Source organism: Magallana gigas, chromosome 3 (genome assembly GCF_963853765.1).
Source record: "Magallana gigas chromosome 3, xbMagGiga1.1, whole genome shotgun sequence".
Lineage (NCBI taxonomy): Eukaryota > Metazoa > Mollusca > Bivalvia > Ostreida > Ostreidae > Magallana > Magallana gigas.
Genome location: NC_088855.1, coordinates 54,177,138 through 54,200,043, shown reverse-complemented (window position 1 = coordinate 54,200,043; position 22,906 = coordinate 54,177,138). Strand labels below are relative to the sequence as shown.

General features: G+C 32.3%; 1 protein-coding gene across 3 annotated transcripts in view; it reads right to left on the bottom strand.

Moving 5' to 3' along the window:
- LOC105348382 (uncharacterized) overlaps positions 1–22,906 on the bottom strand; it is a 44,396-nt gene that overhangs the window by 3,770 nt on the left and 17,720 nt on the right. Inside the window, exon 1 of one of the 3 annotated variants that reach the window (XM_066080399.1) lies at positions 13,344–13,456. The exons of 1 other annotated variant lie outside the window; for it this stretch is intronic. The gene's annotated coding sequence lies outside the window, so the exon portion shown is untranslated. Of the gene's footprint in view, positions 1–5,303; positions 5,421–13,343; positions 13,457–22,906 lie in introns of those variants that run through there. One more of the 3 variants, XM_066080397.1, reaches the window with a different exon arrangement.

Sequence of the window (22,906 nt, the reverse complement as noted above, 5' to 3'; positions counted from 1 at the left end):
GGCTACCCAAAATCAGAGGATCGAACCTCTTTAAGGCTGCCCGATTAATTTCACAGCGATATGTAGAAAGTCACTTGTCTGTACTTCATAAGATATGACGTCATAGTTAACTTTGACGTCACGATCTGCATTCCTTTCGATCATTCTTAGGGAATGTATCGTAACGCAAAAAGTGATATTTATTGTGCATAATAAAACCGCTTCATTCCTTTACATAGACACTGCTGTAAATACTAGTGATACTGAATTCAATATCACCGATATGGAGTATAAAAAGATCAACAGTTTTAAAGCTTCGTAATAGGTAAATAACTATTCATAAACTGATGGTTTTGAGACTCCCCCTGCTACGTGTAATCTAATGAATGGTGATATGTAAATGCATATAAAAAACGGCTTGGCACAAGTGAAAGATAAAAACAATCTTAATATATTTTACGTGAAATCGGGAGAGAAAATAAGTACCAATGTGAATCTTGCTGGGGGAAACTTACCCATTGACCCGATTTTGTGTAAATCGAGCTTAAAAGAAAAAAATCTGCCTTATTTCAATGGCGGTGCGAAATGTTTTGACAATATTTCAAATAAACGAAATATTTATATGAACCCCCAGCAAAAACTGCAAAATACATTACTTATTGAAGGATTTTTCATAAAAATATGTTTGATTTAATGTCATTATTCACTTGTGCCGATGCGATTTTTATAGATTATTTACCGTGTTAGAATACACCCGTCACGTGCTTAAGAAAAATATATGACGTCACAAAATTTCATCAAATATAGTGTTGGATATCACTGTTAATTTATGTAATAAAAGTTTATATTTACATTCTACTGTGTTTTTCCATTAAATTCCGTGATGTTTTTAAAAATGCCTCTAAATGCAACAAGTAGTCAAAGGTCAAATTGACGAATTTTATTATGACGTCACAAACGTTGAACGCTGTAAACTGCAACGTCACAAGCGAAAATCAAAGTTCACGCTCGTGGCTGTTACTGTGGCTCTTCCATTAATATTAACTTACCCTTAGGATAAGATAGGAATTTTAAGGTATGAATCATTTGCAGACAAGGCAAGAAGTTAAAAAAATGTAAATATAAGCATTAAATCATGATTTTTTGAAGTATACAGTCTCATAACTGCAGCGGTGTGTGCATACAAATTTTCATAACGCGCTAACGCGCGTTACTCAATTTGTATGCACACACCGCTGCAGTTATGAGAGTGTATACTTCAAAAAATCACGATTCAATGCTATAAAAGAAACTCGCTAGGTTAAAATATTTTTCGATAATTTAAATAGTATCGTTTTTCGATATATCTTTAGCTTCGGACAGCCTTAACATAGCCGCGCAAGGGAAATTTAAAAATAACGAATTTTAAAAAGTAATCAACTAATGATGTTATTCGTCATAGAAATGGGGTTTTTTTTGGCCAGGAATTTAATCGAAAATGTAATGTTTTAAAAACACGTTATTAATAAGAAAACTAAAAAAGATAGACAATTCATTCGAAATTTAAAAAAAAGAAACAAAATGCCAACACTTTTGACAAAACGTTGTTTAAAAACAATGTTGTAGAATCAATAAGAAATGTAAAAAGCAATTTTTATTACTCTATATTTATTGCTACGAAATTTCATAAACCGATCCAAGAGAATAAATGGAACAAGATATTTAACATTACAGAAAGTTATATTTGGAGATATGTATATATGTCTAAAATTAAGAGTATGTATGAGAAAAGAATATCAGAAATTAACTACAAATTGTTACATGGTATTTTGAACAATAATGCTTATGTTAGCAAGTGGAATAAAGATGTATCCCCGCTATGTGAAATATGTGAAGATGAAGAAAATATTAAACATTTACTATATGACTGTAAAATTATCAAGACTATCTGGGAGAAAGTCAGCTCCTTTCTAAAATTTGATATTACTTGGAAAATTATTGTACTTGGATTCTATGCTGAAGTAAGCGATAAAACACTTCTTTTAAACAACCTAATAGCTTTTATTACCTTTAGTATGTAGAAATATAAGATGTAGATTAAAGGATGAGAAAATGTCAGAGAAAAACCTCTTATTTAGTCTGAAAAGTAATCTGTGTATGCAAAATACTGTTCTAAAAATGACTGGTTGTATTAGAAATGATATTTACCACGATATAGTTGATTATTTGTAGACACTAAATGTGCGATGTATGATGATCTGTGATGATGATGATGATATTGATGTTATAATGAATATGTGAATGAATTTGACTTTAATAAAAGAAAAAAAGAAATCAATTCATTTTCTATGGAAATGGTGTAATGTTTTTCAAATTGTTAAATGGAAATTGAAATGAAAAAAAGATATGAAGTTGATATTTTAATTAATGTCACGTTTGAATATTGTAAAGTATTTTAAACCGTGTTCCAGAAGCTGAAAGAGCTGCAGCCAAAAGTCATTTTTGTTACACATTTTTACAAAGCATTTCCACAAATCAAAAACCTTAACTGTAAGCTATAATGTCTTTCTTATCAGATATCTTGTTTGGCTAATAAACAATTATTGTCTGAGCAGTCAAAAGACCTAGGAACAGGGAACAGCTCATTGTGCTTTATTGCACTCGGTCGTTGTTTACTGATTGACGTCATAGATAATTTGGTTAATAAAGAAGCTAGCGGTACGTCTTTGTAACTTTATAATTCCTTTTTTTAATCAAAGTACTGAAGTAGTGAAAGCCGGGCTCTTTTGGTGTGTCTTTATGCATACTGTGTAGTAAAGACTGAAAATCTCTCTCTCTCTCTCTCTCTCTCTCTCTCTCTCTCTCTCTCTCTCTCTCTCTCTCTCTCATGCTTTTAATGTCGGCAAAGCATCAGAGAGCGACCAAATTTTTTAAGCGGCTATAAACAAAAAATATGTCTGTCTAGTAGAAGTTAAAAAGTTCAACAGTTGCTGCCTTGAATTTTGCAACATGCATTATATATTCAATCCCCATTTCTTCATCACGCAGCAAAGTAGTTCATGGAAATTCATGCGCATTGTATGTGTCCAAAATGCATAGTAATGTTTTAAAAACACGTTATTAATAAGAAAACTAAAAACGATAGACAATTCATTCGAAATTTAAAAAAAAGAAACAAAATGCCAACACTTTTGACAAAACGTTGTTTAAAAACAATGTTGTAGAATCAATAAGAAATGTAAAAAGCAATTTTTATTACTCTATATTTATTGCTACGAAATTTCATAAACCGATCCAAGAGAATAAATGGAACAAGATATTTAACATTACAGAAAGTTATATTTGGAGATATGTATATATGTCTAAAATTAAGAGTATGTATGAGAAAAGAATATCAGAAATTAACTACAAATTGTTACATGGTATTTTGAACAATAATGCTTATGTTAGCAAGTGGAATAAAGATGTATCCCCGCTATGTGAAATATGTGAAGATGAAGAAAATATTAAACATTTACTATATGACTGTAAAATTATCAAGACTATCTGGGAGAAAGTCAGCTCCTTTCTAAAATTTGATATTACTTGGAAAATTATTGTACTTGGATTCTATGCTGAAGTAAGCGATAAAACACTTCTTTTAAACAACCTAATAGCTTTTATTACCTTTAGTATGTAGAAATATAAGATGTAGATTAAAGGATGAGAAAATGTCAGAGAAAAACCTCTTATTTAGTCTGAAAAGTAATCTGTGTATGCAAAATACTGTTCTAAAAATGACTGGTTGTATTAGAAATGATATTTACCACGATATAGTTGATTATTTGTAGACACTAAATGTGCGATGTATGATGATCTGTGATGATGATGATGATGATATTGATGTTATAATGAATATGTGAATGAATTTGACTTTAATAAAAGAAAAAAAGAAATCAATTCATTTTCTATGGAAATGGCGTAATGTTTTTCAAATTGTTAAATGGAAATTGAAATGAAAAAAAGATATGAAGTTGATATTTTAATTAATGTCACGTTTGAATATTGTAAAGTATTTTAAACCGTGTTCCAGAAGCTGAAAGAGCTGCAGCCAAAAGTCATTTTTGTTACACATTTTTACAAAGCATTTCCACAAATCAAAAACCTTAACTGTAAGCTATAATGTCTTTCTTATCAGATATCTTGTTTGGCTAATAAACAATTATTGTCTGAGCAGTCAAAAGACCTAGGAACAGGGAACAGCTCATTGTGCTTTATTGCACTCGGTCGTTGATTACTGATTGACGTCATAGATAATTTGGTTAATAAAGAAGCTAGCGGTACGTCTTTGTAACTTTATAATTCCTTTTTTTAATCAAAGTACTGAAGTACTGAAAGCCGGGCTCTTTTGGTGTGTCTTTATGCATACTGTGTAGTAAAGACTGAAAATCTCTCTCTCTCTCTCTCTCTCTCTCTCTCTCTCTCTCTCTCTCTCTCTCTCTCTCTCTCTCTCTCTCTCTCTCTCTCTCTCTCTCTCTCTCTCTCATGCTTTTAATGTCGGCAAAGCATCAGAGAGCGACCAAATTTTTTAAGCGGCTATAAACAAAAAATATGTCTGTCTAGTAGAAGTTAAAAAGTTCAACAGTTGCTGCCTTGAATTTTGCAACATGCATTATATATTCAATCCCCATTTCTTCATCACGCAGCAAAGTAGTTCATGGAAATTCATGCGCATTGTATGTGTCCAAAATGCATAGTAATGTTTTAAAAACACGTTATTAATTTAAGAAAACTAAAAAGGATAGACAATTCATTCGAAATTTAAAAAAAAGAAACAAAATGCCAACACTTTTGACAAAACGTGGCTCTTTGTGTAACTATTTGGTATAGCGGAAGCTTTACCTTGACGCTGTTTGGTTATTTGTTTACTTGTGCTATTTATAGTAACATTGGCGATTTGCCTGCCTATAGCCAGGACTCTGCTTTCAGCAGAGCCCGGCTAAAAACCGATCATGTCTCATACAAGCAATCAATAATTGAAAAATTACGTTGCAATCAAAATGAAAGTTGTTTTAAATACTTTTTGAGGAACGAACTAGGAAACATTCTATTAATTATATAAGACGTTGAAAAAAATTATTTGAATTCAACTTTTGAACAAAAAATCGAAATGTGTCTTTCAATTTATGTATATCCAAATCATCTTTTGAAGGAGAAAAAAAAAGTCCAATTTTTTAAGTTTAATAATGTAAACTCAATTCCAGATTATCAACTAAAAAAACCAATAGTTAGTATTACAAGAACATATACATATTTCAACAAATTACTATTCATGATAATTTGCCAATAATAAGTCTTTATCTTACCTATCAGTTAAAATGTCCGTTTATGAAATATACTGTTTGGTTTTTTTTCTCTTTTCAAGTATATATACGTGTTTTGACAGGCTTGAGGTAACCGTTTAAATAGCAGGGAGATCAATATGTGCACTGATTTTGTTAAAGTTAGAAACAGGGTACGTGCATTTTCAAAAACGGACCATAGTATCTGAGTAAGTTGGTCGTTTAGAGCCAAATAAATATTGGATTGATAGATATAAAATATAAATATAAAAGTTATTACATTTAGAGATTTAACACCGATTACATGCATTGTTATGTTTATTTGCATGCATTTTTATGTTTATTTTTTATCTGTTCTAATCTTGATTTATTAAAAAAACTAAAAAGAAACTAAACTTTATTTCTTTTACAATGATTGATAAACAAGTTCTACAACATATTAATATTTCTCGTTGGCACGGATGTTAGAGAGAAAATTGTTTGTAATTTGTAGCATGTAGCATTTGTTGTAGATATTGTATGATATCTGCTGTAAGTTTAGAAAACGATTGTATAGCATTACTCATTCTTCTGATAAATTCAAAAACCTGAAATACAACTAAAACTGTAAAGCCCACTGCGTTTTTCTTGACCCCTGATTAGTTACAAAATGAGATCAATGAGCTTTCGTAAGGAACTGCATTTCAGATGCGTCACTTATTCAGATAAACTTGACTTGGCCTTAAAACGGAATACCACGACTCAAGCAGCTGCATGTGTAAAAATTTTGTTGAATAACTATACAGAAATCGTTCGAAGTCTCGAGAGTCTCCAAAAGAAACATTTCCTTATATTGTAATGAGATGTTACTTTGTCGGGGTAAACGTGAAACATTAGTGAATAACCCAGGTTTCATGTTTGCAAGATTTGAAGAAAGGTTTTGTTGGATTATTAACAAGGACGTGCCAGGAATTCAGGCAAGAATTCGTGGTAAATATTGAAGCAATACAAGAAGTGGTTAAAATGTATTGGGTACCTATAGATAAAAAGAAAATGAGTATGGACAATAAGGAAAATGAATCGCAGAAATCGACAAGAGAGAGAGGCTGCGTAATGGCCAGAGCAATTTACAGATCGGAAAAAAGAACATCAGAGTAAGTATTCATCTAAGAAATATTCTAGAACAGTCCATAGAAAGCACCATTGTATGTAAGCTTTATAGACTTAAAAAAAAGCCTTTAACAGCATAATAAGAAAAAATTGCAAGTTATGTGATAAACTAAAGCATTATGGGATTCCTTTATAAATGTGTCAACATCATCAGAAAATTGTACGATGGAAATACGAGTTGTGTTATTGAAAATGGAAGAACAGACTGGTGTGAAGTTTGGACAGAGGTGTGGCTAGAATGTGTTATTCCTGGGTTCCTGTTCATATCTGTGGCAGACAGAAAGCATGGTATTCGCCGGAAATTGATGTTTATCCTAGAAGATCATTAATATGCGAACGACCTGGCTATTATATCCATCAAATACAATGATATTCAAGAGAAGACCAGCAGACTGTATTATACAATGTACTGTAAACCAATTTTTATTCGCTGCGACCTATTTCGCGATTAACTGCCAATAAACTGTTTCGCGGCGACTAATGTTCGCGACCAAGCCTTATCTAGACCTGTATTGTTATAATAACTATAGACAAAGGATTGGTTCGCGGCGAGAAATATTCGCGACGACAAGGCTCTCGCTAACCTCGCGAAAATTCTTGCACGCGAATAAAAGTTGGTTTACATTATACAGGGTTAACTATTATCGTAAATAAAACAGTAATGATAAGGATAAGGTTAAATGAAAAATGAACGATGCCAACAACCTAAACGACACGGAAGAAAAAGTGGTTGAAACATTCCTTTACTTAGGTACCAAAATAAACAAGGCCTCGAGAGAGGTATTAAAGACTAGGCTTGACCAGGATTGTCTTTTTATTTCTGAACAATCTGGATATCAGCACCGTGAAACACAACACAGCAACACTGACTCAGAGTCATCTCAGTGTTGCTCATAACTTTGTAGAACCACTGAGAAAGACAATGAAATGCTCGATACATTCATTCTGAAATTTCTTCGGAGAATCTTGAAAATACACTGGATAGGCAATGTTCTCCGAAGAGACACTAGTTTAAACATCAGAAATGCTTTAATTTGAGTTTATAAGGGAATAAGAAGGCAAGGGAGACCAAAGAACACAGTGGAGAAAACAATAGGGTGTTACAGTTGGAGAGAAGTGCAAACTGTAAGTGGCCGTCGTATGTTGTCTCTTTTCCCACGGGGCACGGAGAGGATAAGTAAGTTAGACGGTGCACAGGGGCCAAGCCCGTTTTAACATTAATTTCAATGTAACCATAAATAAAGAAAGGGGTCGAACTCTGACCCAAATAAAAAAACTACCGGCTCGCTTCAAAAGCCTAATAAATCAATGAATTTTTAAAACACTCACAATATGCATGTATTTTTCAGAAAAGTAATATCTGAGATACACTCATGCCGAATTTCAAGTTGACGGGTCTTAAAATAGCGGAGATATACGTCATTATTCTCTCGAAGTCGCCAGTTTATTTTTACTCGAACATTTACCGGTCCAGGCCCCGAGGTTATAAAACTTTTTTCATACTCGTACTTATACTCATACTCCGTACTCCAAGTATGTGCTCCACTGAGTACGACTTTAAAAACCGAGGTTATAAAAGTTTTGGAGTACGTTCTCCGCTGAGTACTATTTGGAGTATGCTCCAAAAGCCGATCGACGAAATTTTACGTCTCTGAAGAAAGACAGAGAACGGTAATTCATGTAAATAGTCCTGGCATGTAGGCAAACTGTACATGTATTCAGATTAATTATTTATCAACAAAATGTAACACATTATTTACATGTACATATTACCTTCTCCATCTGCAAGTATGGAGATGTGTCTGCATCTATAACTTATGAATTTTTGAGCAACAGAGACGATAAATCCAGTGTAATTGGTAAAATTATCAACAAATTGTGATTATGTCAAATCTATCTCTCTCTCTCTCTCTCTCTCTCTCTCTCTCTCTCTCATGAGACTCAGATAGTGATTCATGCATGTGATGATTAAGTATAATTATGTTGTAAGGAACGATATGAATATAAAAGAAAGAAGTAAGAATTTACACGGATATGAAGAGAGTATTTCAACATAGAATTTAGTTCGATATATCTAAAATTTTCCTGGCTTTTATACGATTTTGATATTTTACATGCCAGGAAAAGGTCAGAAACGACGCCAATATAAAACTGGAAAGTCACTGCCCCCAAGTGGATATCTCTTAAGATATTTAGTGAGCAGTTCCTGTATTAGGGAAAACAGGGAAGAGTTTAATTCAAAAATAGAAACATATACTTGGGAAAATCACAAAAATTCTGAGAAATCCGTTTATTTTTACACTCATATAGTATACACTAAGGAAATTATATGGGTATTCCAATTTAATTGCAACATACTTAGTACTATATTTGCCTTTTAAAATTCTTGTGAGAAAAAAACATCTAATATCTTGAAGGGGTGGGGTGGGGGTGGGTGTTGGAATTGCATCAATGAACATATGCCAAAAGCCAAGGACACACGTAAAGTTTCTCATTTTAATATTTTTGGGAATGTGCACGAGAGTTTAAGAAAATTCACTAATTGAAATATTTTTGAAATTTCCAATTTGAGGACCACGTTAAACCGAAACAACGTGTTCAAGGAAACTGTGTACTAAAGTTGCTGTAACCCTTTTTGTGGGGTTTTATTTATGGTTCAAGTTTTTCTCACTTAGTCAAGGCTTGAAAATGTGTGTTTAGAATTTATATATACATACTGTGTCATTTTTAATCTTAAGTAACGTCCATTGATATTTTTGAGCAAGCCTTTTCCTATTCATCTTTAAAATTCGAAATACATGTGTTAATTTTGATGCATTTGACATAGATATTTGGTTACTTTAGATAAAAAAGGAATAGCTATTTGAATTATGTAAATAGTTACTTGCTAATAAAATTAAACAATTTAAGAGATGAATATTCCCACAGCTAAGCTATATAGAGAAAAATCTCTCACATGAAAATGCGAAGAAGCTATTTTAAGTAGTACATGTATTTTCAATCGATTGCATAGAATAACAATAATCCCCTTCAAATCTCTCTCTCTCTCTCTCTCTCTCTCTCTCTCTCTCTCTCTCTCTCTCTCTCTCTCTCTCTCATAAATTCTAGCTTTTATCTTGCGGGTTATGATTAATTTAAGTGTTATCTTTTTTTTCTTTTTCTTTTTTTTTTTTACATAAACAAGCTTTTAATTAACTGTAAATTACCCGAATTCTCAAGCAGAATATATATAAGAATAAAATTTGATGTCATAACACCAAATTTTATTTGTAGAAAGATACTAATATAATACTTAAGACTATGGGGTCACCGGGACCCACCATCCTTATATTCGAGCGTTTATAATTAAATGTTAAACCAAACAATACATACTTACGTATACTTAGACATGTCTATGCTCTCGATGTTTTAATTCGAAATAAATAATAAAGATCGTAAGGTAGGTGATGTTCCATGGTAAAATTTCTTTAATATTTGGAAAATAAAAATCAATTACTGGTAGATGGTTCGGAATGGATACTCTACCTTCCCGCAGTAAAATTAAAAAGAAGTTGCGGCCTATATTAGACAAAGAACACATCTAGATCTCTGCAGCTACATGTAGTATATGGTCACCTAGGAAGCCAAATATGTACGTCATAATTTTAAAATTATTGCCAATACAAAACTTAAAAATTCGAAATATTATCTTTATGTTTACATCTAACGCCCTTTAACCTGCGTTTTAATTACTTACTGCTGATTCTTGATTACTTTCTACATTTCCAAGTAAGATTGCTTTTTGTTAACTTTCAAAATAGGTTTTTATTATCGATATTTCGAGATAAAAAGAAATGAACCTTGTTCAAAATTACTCTAAATTTCACAGCGTTTTTGACACTACAGAGGAAAGGCAATTTATAAGCCAATATTTTCCACATGCAGACAGTAACTGTTTTATGAAAATAAAAAAACCCAACAACAATCGTATAGATAAACCATAGGAAGTAGGATTCGCCGCCCCCCCCCCCCCCCCACTCACACACACCAACGCCAACTCCTCTTAAAAATATTTAGTTCCAGGGGTAGATCCAGAATGTGAAGTTAGAGGGGACGTCAGTATAAGACAGGGAGTCTGGAGAGGCCGCTTTGTGGCCTCCAGATGGTCCAGGGCAAAGTCCTGTTGGTGACCCAGGGGGCAAAGCCGGCCCCGGAAGCTCCAGGATTCTAGAGATTTTGTAGGGTAAAAAGGAAGTCTTTAAATAGACGTTTGAGATATTTCTTCTCGTGATTACCGGTATACTTAAAGTAATAAAATTATTTACAATTTTTAAAGGTTTGTAGATTTAAGACCTACAGTCATCAAATTCCTCTGTCTTGTAGAAATCCAAGAAACATATCCTTTTATTTTTTTCTTTCGAATGACTGTAAATTAATCAGTTTAAAAACCAAGTTCAATGGGACAATGTAAATTAATGAAGTTTTAATAAAAGATACATGTAACTATATATACCAGCTTATATTATAATAACAATGGAAGAGTCGTTAAAACACTTGTTAGTATAACCAATTACTTAAAGGTGGGTATATGGGTGACTGGTCATATTTGAACCCAAGGACAGCGTAACCAAAATGTTTTTTCCTGGGTTTTTTTAGTTACATCATTGAACACACGCGTTTTCTTCATATTGCACCATTGAAACAGTCTAATGTAGAGAAATCCCCCAAGTTAAAAAAAAAAGATAATTAAGACTCGCAAGTTTTACATTTTCTTTGCCAGAAGGAGTATGATTTAACTTTATTTGGACAATTTTTTTAGGGCTGTGTGGGGGGGGGGGACGCCGGGTGCGACCTCCTTTACTCCGCCACTGATTTACCGCTTATTCTATAAAATGTTTCCCTTTCCAAGTTTTGTGGCATGCAACATAAATGATAATTGATTAATAAGTAAGTAATAGAAAGCGTTAGACTTTTATGCATCCCCCATCCTTTGTAATGTTTAGAACAAACCTACATTTTCACTATAATAAAAAAAATGGACCCATCAAGTACATCTGATTGAAATTGATTAATAACGATACATGTACATTGATTTCTTTGTTTTAAATGATGGGGTGTATGGGTCGTATTTGACAAAAAACAGAATTCTTAAAAAGTCGAGCTATTCAACGGTAGTATTTTGTAGGTAGTTATACATGTATATGTACATTAATTAATGAAGTAAACTATCTAAAAGTTATTTTGATAATCTTGGTTGCAGTTCGCCCTTACTCTTAAATTCACCTCCTTTATATCTAGATATGTCATTAAAAAATTGGTAAAAACTTTCCATTTTAATTCATATACATGAAAATATGATTAAATTATAGCGTATAATACAGCAATGTTACAATATGAACAATATTATATGTTTGCACTGCATTTTATTTAGATTAAATGTCTTGAGTACGACTTTGAGAAAGCTTCAAAGCTTACTCAGAAAATCGTATTTTTGTACTCAAAAGGAGTATGAAAAAGTTTTATAACCTCGATATCTTGAGTAGGAGTACGATTTGGAGCACGGGGTACGATTTGGAGTACGAGATCGTACTCAAAAAAGTTTTATAACCTCGGGGCCAGGGCTCACGATGGGATTTTGCCTCTGACAACAGCAGAAGTGCAACACGTCGAGAAACATTTGCACTAATCTTTGAAAATCTCACATCAATCGCATGCTACTTACATCCTTAAATTCCGATAAAATTCCTTAAATACTCTCAAAACTGAACTTTTATTCTGCAGCCACATCAACTTCTGACCAGACCGGCCATTGTGATAGATAATGTTTAACTCATTTTCATTGGTTAATATTCCTGATGGTCCAATCAGAATCAGTCTTTCTCAAAAACGTCAAAATGGCTGACCCTGTCAGAAGTCAATGTGGTTGCAGAATAAAAGTTCATTATGGAGAGTATTTAAGGAATTTTATCGGAGTTTTTGTATGTAAGTAGCGTGAATTTGATAAAAGATTTTGAAAGATTAGTGCGAATGTTTCTACATTTGTTGCAATACTGCTGTTGTCAGAGGCAAATTCCCATCGTGAGCCCTGGACCGGTAAATGTCCGAGTAAAAATAAACTGTCGACTTCGAGAGAATAATGACGTATATCTCCGCTATTTTAGGATCCATCAACTTGAAATTCGGCATGAGTGTATCTCAGACATTACTCTTCTGACAAATACATGCATACTGCGAATGTTTTAAATAATTAATTGATTTATTAGACTTTTGAAGCGAGCTGGTAGTTTTTTATCTGGGTCAGAGTTCGACCCCTTTCTTTATTTATGGTTACATTGAAATTAATGTTAAAACGGGCTTGGCCCCTGTGAGACGGTGTAATGAAGAACTTTTGAAGTAGGCAGTACAATTATTTCGGTATGCTAAAACAGCAGTGCGTCACAGTCTGATAGTCCAAAAAGACTTGGTGTAAGTGTAATAGAATGTGGTTTTTTTGCGTAAGAGTAATGTATTAGAGTACATGCTAAAATAAATCGACTGTTACGTTATACTGTGTCCTGTTAAAGTGATAGAATATATCTATAGAACTCAAAGGACTGGAAAATTACAGTAAAGACATACAAAGAAGGCAAGTGAAAAAAAATGTGTTGCCAACAAGAATGACAACCACTAGAAACAAGTAACATCGCTGTCAGGAATTAGCCACATCCTCTGAGGGATATCAAGAGGGGTATCGTGATTTAGAATCAACATATTTTTAAATTACATATAAATACATTAACAATAGAGCTTGGTACATAAGAAGAATTTAAGAATATTATCATTTTCACGTTCGTATCAAAGCTACACATTGACATCAATATCAAATAACTATGAACAGATTTGTGTGTATTTGGGGGGGGGGGGTAATAAATTCAAATTGAAATCAAACCTACTTACATATTATGTACCGTTACTCCAAGAGTAATAAAACCCTGTTCAAGTATTTGATATCCGAACAGTATATACATAGATAAAGTGCTCAAAAATAAGATGTTTCCTCAAGATATAACTTGGATGATAACGAAACGGATACTTACGTTCGAAGTGATTCATTGGTTAACATTGTCAATGATTTGTAAACATTAAAATGTTTGAAGAACTTGAGATGCTGGTCTTTTTTTAGTGGGGTTATATATTTCAGACATTTACTTTGCTAAGATGGAATTACATTTTATTTCAAAAATTCAAGTTAAACGTCATATCTTAGAAAGGGCTCTTTATACCACAAAATCTACATATTTTTTTATTCATTGATCGTGTTTATTTATTTTAAAGATAATATTGAAATAAATCAATAGATATCTTCAAGGTGACCCTGACTTTTAGGTGACTTTGTTTTATATATACAGTGTGGACGTTTTATGATACAGTGGTATCGATTTCGATAAAATTCATTTATAAAATTAACTTATTGACTCCATATTAGATTTACTATATTATTAAACTGAGCTTTGTTAATATATATCGACAGATAAACATGTTCTACAACGTAAATCAATATCTTTCGTTGACACGGATGTAAGCACGAAAGGGTGGGGGTTCATTCATGTGGGAGGAAGCCGGAGTGCCCAAAGAAACCCAGTGTTCAAGCGGGCAACCACCATACCCTTTTAAATACAACCACTGTCGACAACGGGAGTCGAACTCAGGTCGCAGCGGTGAGAGCACTGTCCACTGCACTACTTGGACACCCATGTTTTAGGAATATTTCAGTGTACTCTTCCTCCAAGATTCCAATTGTTGCCGCTCTATTGCTCTACAAAACAGAAGACCAAATCTATATAAGGATATATATTATGAAACCGTGAAAATTAAGGATTACGTTTACTCAGGGTTTCAGATTTCAAAAAATTCTTTTACAAAGTTCAATATCTGAGGTCCAAACACAAAATAACAACGTTATTAACAAATATCGATTTTGATATCCATGATTTGTTTATTTGAGAAAGATATGCTCCAATAAAGGTAGAATAATATTGAAACAGAGGAAATTCAGACTAATTTTTTAATTTTCTCTTAAAAACTTTCTGTTGCAAGGTGATTGCAAAAGTTAAGTTTCTATATGTTTTTTTTATATCATTTTACATATTTTAAAGTTGTATTTACTCGTCTATAAGTTTATATCACTGGCTGGCACGCGATTGGAAAAAATTTTAAAATACATAAAATCGATTCAAGATAAAATAACTCGAAATTTTGATCATTGACCTTATATAACATATGTTAAATATAAGATTAGTAAAGCTATTCGTATTTTATCATTTCCCAACCTACAAATTGTTTTATCATTTCTAATAATTACAAAATAAAGAAAACCTTGAAAACGGCGGACAATTTTGACAATTTTTTTTTCAGAAAACATTCAGAGGTCACTAGCAGAAAAAGTAGGTCATTGACCTAGTTAATTGAAAGTGAAAAATAGCACCACAATAGTGGGGCTACAATGAACAATTTTTCGTTCCTATTAGTGGACTTTTTTTTTGCCCCTGAGTAAACGTAATCCTTAATTAAAGTAGGTTGCGTAAGATACTCACTTTGGCAAACATGGCCTTATATTAATATGAAACATCTACTCTCAAACAGTTTAATACACAGTATTCAAAGAACACATCGTGTGTACAAATTTTAAAGAGAAAGTAAACAGAGTCGTTCAAAGTGCATTTTAATGTCTTGAAAGTCTGTAGTGTTACATTTACCAATTTTGTCAGTTATGGAAGATTTCAAAGTCAAGATGTGTCTTCTGGTGATGACAAATATGGGATTTTAAATTCATAAAACCGAAATAATCTAGAAAATATTTACAAAGAAAAATAATACCATAAATAGAACATCAGAACGTGCTTAAATGAGGAAATTGCTCATAACAAGACCTTTAAAAGGAACTTAGACACGATTTTGGATCAACATTTCATTTTTTATGTTTAAAATGGTTTACTTGGGCATTTTGAGTGACTGGCCAAAATTTGAAAGTTAGAATTTAAGTTATAAGAGCGATACAGAGATAAGAATTCATTGTTGTGTAAACAAAGTTCGAGTCTTATATTTGGTTACAAATAATGGAAATACAATTTCTTTGACATAATGAATCGTGGAAAACAAGGTGAATTGATTCAATGTGTTAATAAATAATATTGTCAACATAAGAAAGCATCATTTGATTGAAACTTAAATACCAATAAAACAGATATGTAACCAATAACAAAGCTCGAGCTTTGTTTACAAAACAAAGAATTTCAAACTATGTATCTTGCTTATAACTCAATATTTGACTTCCAAATTTTGACAAAGCATTAAAAGTACTCATATTAACTGTTTTTTATATTATAAATGGAAAAATTCAATTTAAAAGTCCCTTTAGGTTGTTTTAGCAATGTTAGCAGGTAGCTGCTATTAATTAAAGATATTTACAGAAGAACTTGTGACAAAGTCGTTAATATTTAAAGTCTTGTATAATGATCATAAATGAACAAAATTTTTATAAAACCATTTGATTACAACTATTTCAATTCCCATAATTATATTTTACAGCTATAAGAATAAAAGATTGATTGGTTTGTGATTAATTAGCACTCATTGATTTGGTCGTAAGTCGTAAGTTCTTCTGTAAAACGCAACCCTCAGGTTTACGATCGCAGCATGAAATTAGAAATATATATATTAAATATACATGAAAATAATATATAGTTATGCATTGTCAATTTATATTACAAAACAAAACGAACCTGTACTTTTTACTTCAGAATAGATTTTCATGTATAGGTTTGTAACAAAAACTGCTTCAATCAGTTTGAGTTATCTTTCATTATGATAAAATATTAAAGATTTAACATACAGTACATGAAGAGCTGTCACAGTTTCTAATTTTTCATTAAAAAAAATGAATACAAAATAAATGACTGCTTGTCCAAATCCATTTTTATCTTATGTTTTGATATTACTTTTAAGTTATAATTAAAATATATTGAGGAAACATGTCATTTTTCAAAGCATTATGCTATATTCTTTTTCAATATCCTGCCTACCTTCCAGTATGTAAATTTGTAGTGCACTTTTAATTGTTGTTATTAACTTAACTGTTATATAAAGACCCCACTGGAAATAAGCTTTTTAACAAAGCTATTATGGGCTGTCTATCATTTGTATGTCATGTAATCTACATAATAACAATATTGAACAGATTGGTTCTTATGAAGTAGCATAGTGCTGTGATACTGCCTGTTTTTTTTATTTGATGTATGTATATGTGTTATCATGGCATTCTGTGATATATTTAGCTGATTAAAATGAAATGAAAATTTTTTTTACTGGTGTTTAATTAAGGTCAGACGACACGTTCCTCGAGAATCTTTTTTGTATCTCCTCGTAATAAAGAGTTCCAATAAAAAATATTAATTTTATAATTACTTTAAAAATGATAAAAATTTACTTAGAACCGTGGCCGCTCACTGCCAGAAGCATATAAGTTCTAGAGGTCGTGAGTTCAAAGCCCCGGCCCGGCGGAGATAGAGTTCTAATATAATGAATTTCGCTATGCTGTAGATGTATTTATCTTTATATCAGCAAATCAAGTGTATTTTCAAGAAGATTATATAAATATAGAAAATTGCATACTCTAGTATTTTGCAGAAATGCCTGGTAAGGTACCCTAATTTTTTGCAAGAAAGCTTGTCAAAGTAGTAGTAAACCATTAACAAATTCCTGGAAAAAGTTATCTCAAATTGAGGAACGTGTCGTCTGACCTTAAATTTGAATAAGATACAGACAAATGATAGTAAATCGGATCCATATATGTTGTACAAATGCTAAACATGTAAACCAGATTTTTATAGCACAAAAAGGGGATCAAATTAATGATTTTTTCAGTTATTGGTATCTTGAATAAAAAAAAATTTATGAAATTTGTATATCCCCATATCTGCTCTTTCAGTATAGAAAACCCGTATTCAATTTTACACTTTTTTTTCACTCTCAAAATATTATAAAGCAACACACATGCACCTGTTTCTGCTATGAGGTTTACATTCAGTATAGTTTATCATACTGTATTATAACATTACTGAGGGGTCCACCGTTACCGTCACTGAGGATGCGAACCGGACTTGATCCGGAATGTTGGTGCGTGTTTGGTTTTTTGTTTTGCAATACTTCCTGTTTCAAGATGGACGAAGACACAGACCACAAACTTCCTAACTTAAAAATATGTATCGAGAATACGGAATCTGACAATGAAAGACGCGATCGGGTGGCTGTGTCTGAAGACGAAGAGCTTGATTATAATGAAGAAGTCGAAAGCAGTGGAAGCTCTGAGGAGGATAACGTGGAATTTAATGTCCGCTTGGGAAACCGAAAAAAGTCTGGTGACAAAGGTTCTCGACTGGACTCAAAGCTACTATAAAGACTCGTGAAGACAGTAGAGTGATTAAATCAAAGTCCGAGAGTGAAGAAGGGGAGATAAATGACTCGAGTGATGATTCCCCGGTGGAGTTTAATGTCAGATTGGGGGAACTGTCAAGCCATTCAAGTAGACCAAAGGTGACGTGATATTATAAAGAATTACCACAGGCCTCTGAATTTCTATCAATAAGCCGTTAAATGTATGGGAAGATAAAGAAATATATGGTACCCTATCTATATATAAATACATTATTGCGTGGACCCTGAGGTCCACGCAGAAAATATATAAGCGAGGTTAAACCGGATGCTATGGGAAAATTCAGCCTGCGCATCAGCTAGCCTGGTTCCTGTGCGTAATGGGTAACTCAGGGAACTAGGCTAGCACACGTTTATCTGAATCGGGATCGGGAGTCCGTGTCATATGCACACATAAGTTCAAAGGCGCTGTAATTGTAAAGTTGTCGGAAAACAGTACAGAAACATGTGTTCCTTTTAAAAAATGATTGGCATGTGATATGAACTATCAGTATCATGAAATACTAGTAAGTTAATGTTATGCCGAAACTACAACATGCATCAAATAGCATAATTTGCAATGGTTTGTTGTTTTCCGAATACACAAGTAACTTAACTTTGCTTTTATAGTGGCGAGGCTAGAGAACTTCCCGATTAAATTTTTTAAGCATTTAAGTATGATTGAATAATTATGTCACTGAATAAAAGTTTAAATCTTAAGAAAAATGCATCATATGAAATTTTTAATTTACACAAAGCTGTCACTTCATAGTTAACAAAGTACTGCAAATCGTAATGTGTGCGCAAATAGTAGAATTCACCGAATGCCTGATACTGTACATGCAAACTTCATTCATAGATAGATCATAATTATTTTATAAATATGAATCCTTTAAATTCTGAGATAAAAAGTCAGAGCTATGCATACATGTATACGTAATACAACGTACAAATTTAGTGGTTAAAAGCAGAGGGCTAGAGTCGGTGGAATCTCTGATAATCTAAAGGTTTTCACTTTTTCGTTGGAAACACATACAAATGGTCCACGTATTGTAGTCCTTTTTTAAAGGACAGCAACTTGTTTATATATAGATAGTGTCTCTCTCTCTCTCTCTCTCTCTCTCTTCAATAAACGGATTATTGATAGAAATTCAGAGGCCTTGGAATTACAGTCAACTTGAAACTGACTCCTACCCGAACAGACTGGTAATCAAAAAGTTCAAGTTAAAAAATGACTTTCATTATAATATTATGCCTGCCTTTAAAGAGTGAGATGAATTTATAACTACTATATATAAGAACTATATTTGATATGAGTTATATTTGGCCCCCATAATTCATAAGTGTTTTTGGTACAGTAAAATGTTTTATTATATTTTAGAAGAGTTGATGTAAAATATATTTTTCACCTATTTATTTGCACTCACTGGTAGTATATGACGTCAGAAGTGACACTATTTCTCTAATTCAATCAAAATCAGTCTAAAATTGACATTTTTCTTATCTTTTTATGAATGGGAAATATAGAGCGCATGCTTGAACAAGGAACTTTTTTTGTCACTTATTAGTCTTGGCTAGATACATCTCTGATTAAAATATTTTGTTTGTTCAAGCATGCACTATTATTGCACTCTATGTTTTCTGAAAGAAAAACTGCATGAAAACAAGCTGTTTTATGCTAAAAATGACGGGAAGAGGTTGTCTTTACGATAACTTATTTCTAAATTGTGGGCAGTTGAATCAAAATGAACATTATGTAAAAACATCACATATATATCTGTACAAAGAAAACAAAGAATTACAGTAAAATGATGATGTTCATTTTAGGTGGCCATTTTAGGCCCATATCATATATAGTTCTTTGTCAATATAATTAATAAGTTTTTTAAAGATAAGATTGCCTGTAAACTGGAAATGTCTATCAAATGTTGATATCAGGGATGGGGTAATGGTAATTTATAATGGTAATTGAGTGTAATTAATTACAAATTTTGATGTAATTGGAAGTAATGTGTAATTGGCCACATTTTCAATTACATGTAATGGTAATTTAATTAATTACTTTCAAAAAAGGCATGTAATTCCAATTACTTTTCAATTACTTTCAATTACACACTGATGAACATATAAATATTAAGCTGTCCATTACCCATTTTCCCCCACTATGGTACATTAGGTCAAGTTTGAAGAGTAGTTAAAAAGCATTAAACTATTATTATATATATCATTATAATACTAAATATTTTTCAAAATGGAAGTTTTCAGTGATTCAATATTTAATGATAAGTTTCCCAAATTTGATTAAGTACATGTATTTGATGATTTGTTTGATCTATTTTTTCTTAAAAAATACTTATTTCCCTTCTTATTAGAATAATTAGTGTGTCAATTATCATTTAATTAGTTTAAAACATCACTGTTTAATTTACAAACAAAATCAGTGTTATCGAAATTTTATAAACTATCAAGTCATGCTTTGTAATTGATATCCTAAAATACACAGAGCTAAAATGCATGGCTTCAAATGGGTTTAAGTTTTTGATGCCTAACATGTCCACAGGGTGTGTTCCCTTATTGCTAACATTTTGATAATTAGGTAGAGAACAACAGGTGTGAATTGTGTTTTGATAACAATTAAAGTCTGCCCTCTACCCGAGATTAACCCGTACTTTGGCATTGTATTTACAAAGAAAAAAAATAGTGTATAAAAATGCAAAGGAGAAAGTTTTCATATAATAGTTTTGCATGCAAGAAATACTTTAGGTGTAGGTTAAGGGATATGACTTTTAAATGTTTATTGAATATCAGGGTGTATGGGACACCTCCATATTGTGACTACCAGTATCTGCATTTTAAAATAAACAATAAAAACCAAATTTATATTTTTCCTCTCCAAAAAATTGTAACTAATTATTAGAATAGTTAGCAAATTCTCAAGCAGTGAAATTATTTTAATTTATGAGGAAATTTTATTCATATTATAGATATACCTCCTTAAATGTTTATGTGTTGTATATAAATCAGGTTTTAGTAAATTTTGATGAAAAAGTAATTTGTAATTTAATTAATTACATCTGTAAAGTAATTCAATTAATTACATTGGAAAACTCTTGTAATGGTAATGGTAATTTAATTGAAGAATTTAGGCAAGTAATTGTAATTTAATTAATTACTTTCCATTGTAATTGACCCCATCCCTGTCCCAAAGGTCCACCAGTATACAGTTCCAGAGAAATAAACAGGCAATTGATGCAGGATTCCACATTAATTGGACGAGACTCAACGATGGCAACATTATAACAATTTAACAGACAGACATGTTACAAACAAGTCGGATATGGCCAGTAGTGGCCTCCGGACTCAAGACTCTGGGAGGGTCGGACGTGGCCGGGGCTGGCCGCCGTATTCCAGACTGCGCATTGACAATTGTACGTAACTATTTATAAGAATCTTAACAATGAGTATAAATTGACAGGTAATGATATAAGTAAGCTGAGTGAGGTTCAATTTCAAGTTCTTTATTCCAAGAGACAAATGTCTCATAGGTTATACATATGAACATATACATATTAAATAAACAGTAAGAAAAACAAAGTGTACATAATCAGTTTGGATAATTCACATGGAGAGTTCGTTGCTTGTTTGCATAATATAAATATTTACCTAAATTACACAGTTCTTTAGTATTAGAGGTAGATAATAACTGTATAACTTTAGAGACACTTGGTTTTCGGGAGTAGTATTTTTTAATATACTTATCTCTTAAACTACAAAGTGATGGACAAATAAGTAAAAGGTGAAAGGTTCACAGATATTAAATAATTAAATAAACTCAATGAGTCTTTGATGTCCAAGAAATGAAAATCTGATAATTGCACAATGTTGTTTTAAGAGATAAACAGTCCTTGAGACATGACACTCTGTCTCTTTTAAATCACATATAAAGTCTGAAAAGTGTCAATCACTAAATAAAAAAGTAACTTTGTAAGAAATAAACTGTGAGAAAAAACTATACGAAACAGATGTTGAATTTTACAAGTAAAGTAGAAAAAAATTATAATTGAACAGTGCATTTTGCACGATGATACTACATGTTTATAAGCAAATACAGATCTTAACACGTTGTCTCTATCTTGATTCGCCGCATTTTATTCACAGAGTGGGACTATGGTTATGCCCGGTACGAAGGTAAAAAGATCATTGGCAAACGTTTTACACGCATTTTTATCGAACGCAAGCGCCAATGAATCTCTTAGTATATATGCGGATATCCTGGAAATTTTACAGGGGGTTTTGAAGAATAATTTTGTATTTCGAGGAGGGGGAACATGCGCGGATCAGAAAATTTTTTCGGTGTGGGGGTTGAAAAGTCAGACGGTTTTTTGAGTTTGCCAAGGGATGTCCGAGGCATATTTGGTAAGTTTATAATGTACACGTAATTGAAAGAAATTTCGCTGGGTGGGGGGGGGGGGGGGGTCTGGAACCCTTCCCCCTCTAGATCCGCACATGGAGAAGACCGGTGCCGGTAATTTTACTGTAATTTTAACCATTTTTATTTAATTATTCATGTTCATAATTATCAGAAAACCAATATTATCTTTCAAAGCAGTTAAAACTTAAAACTTAAGATACGAACCATTTAGTCTCGGTGAGTATTGCGTCCGCGTACGAAAGAAATGGCAATTTTCAAGAAATTCGGATGGACGATCTGTGTCCTAGGTCGTCCATCCAATTCTTTTTCAGACTAAAAGCTACAGACCTGCAGTTAGAGATTGTCAAACTTTTATTGATTATGTCAATTTATTTGTCTCAAAGAATCATTTTTTAAATCAAGGCAAACTCATCCAACAAATCTTGACAAGCAAAAAAAGAAAAAAGAAGAATTTTGAATTTTTCAAAATTGTCAAAATTTCACCCATAATTTCATGATTTTCATACCAATTTTTTACATGCTACCAAAATGGGGGGGGGGGGGCAACTCCATGATAATTCAATTTTTGTATGTAAATTTTAAAAAAATAGTTGCTGCGAGAAAAAGTGGGGAGAAGACA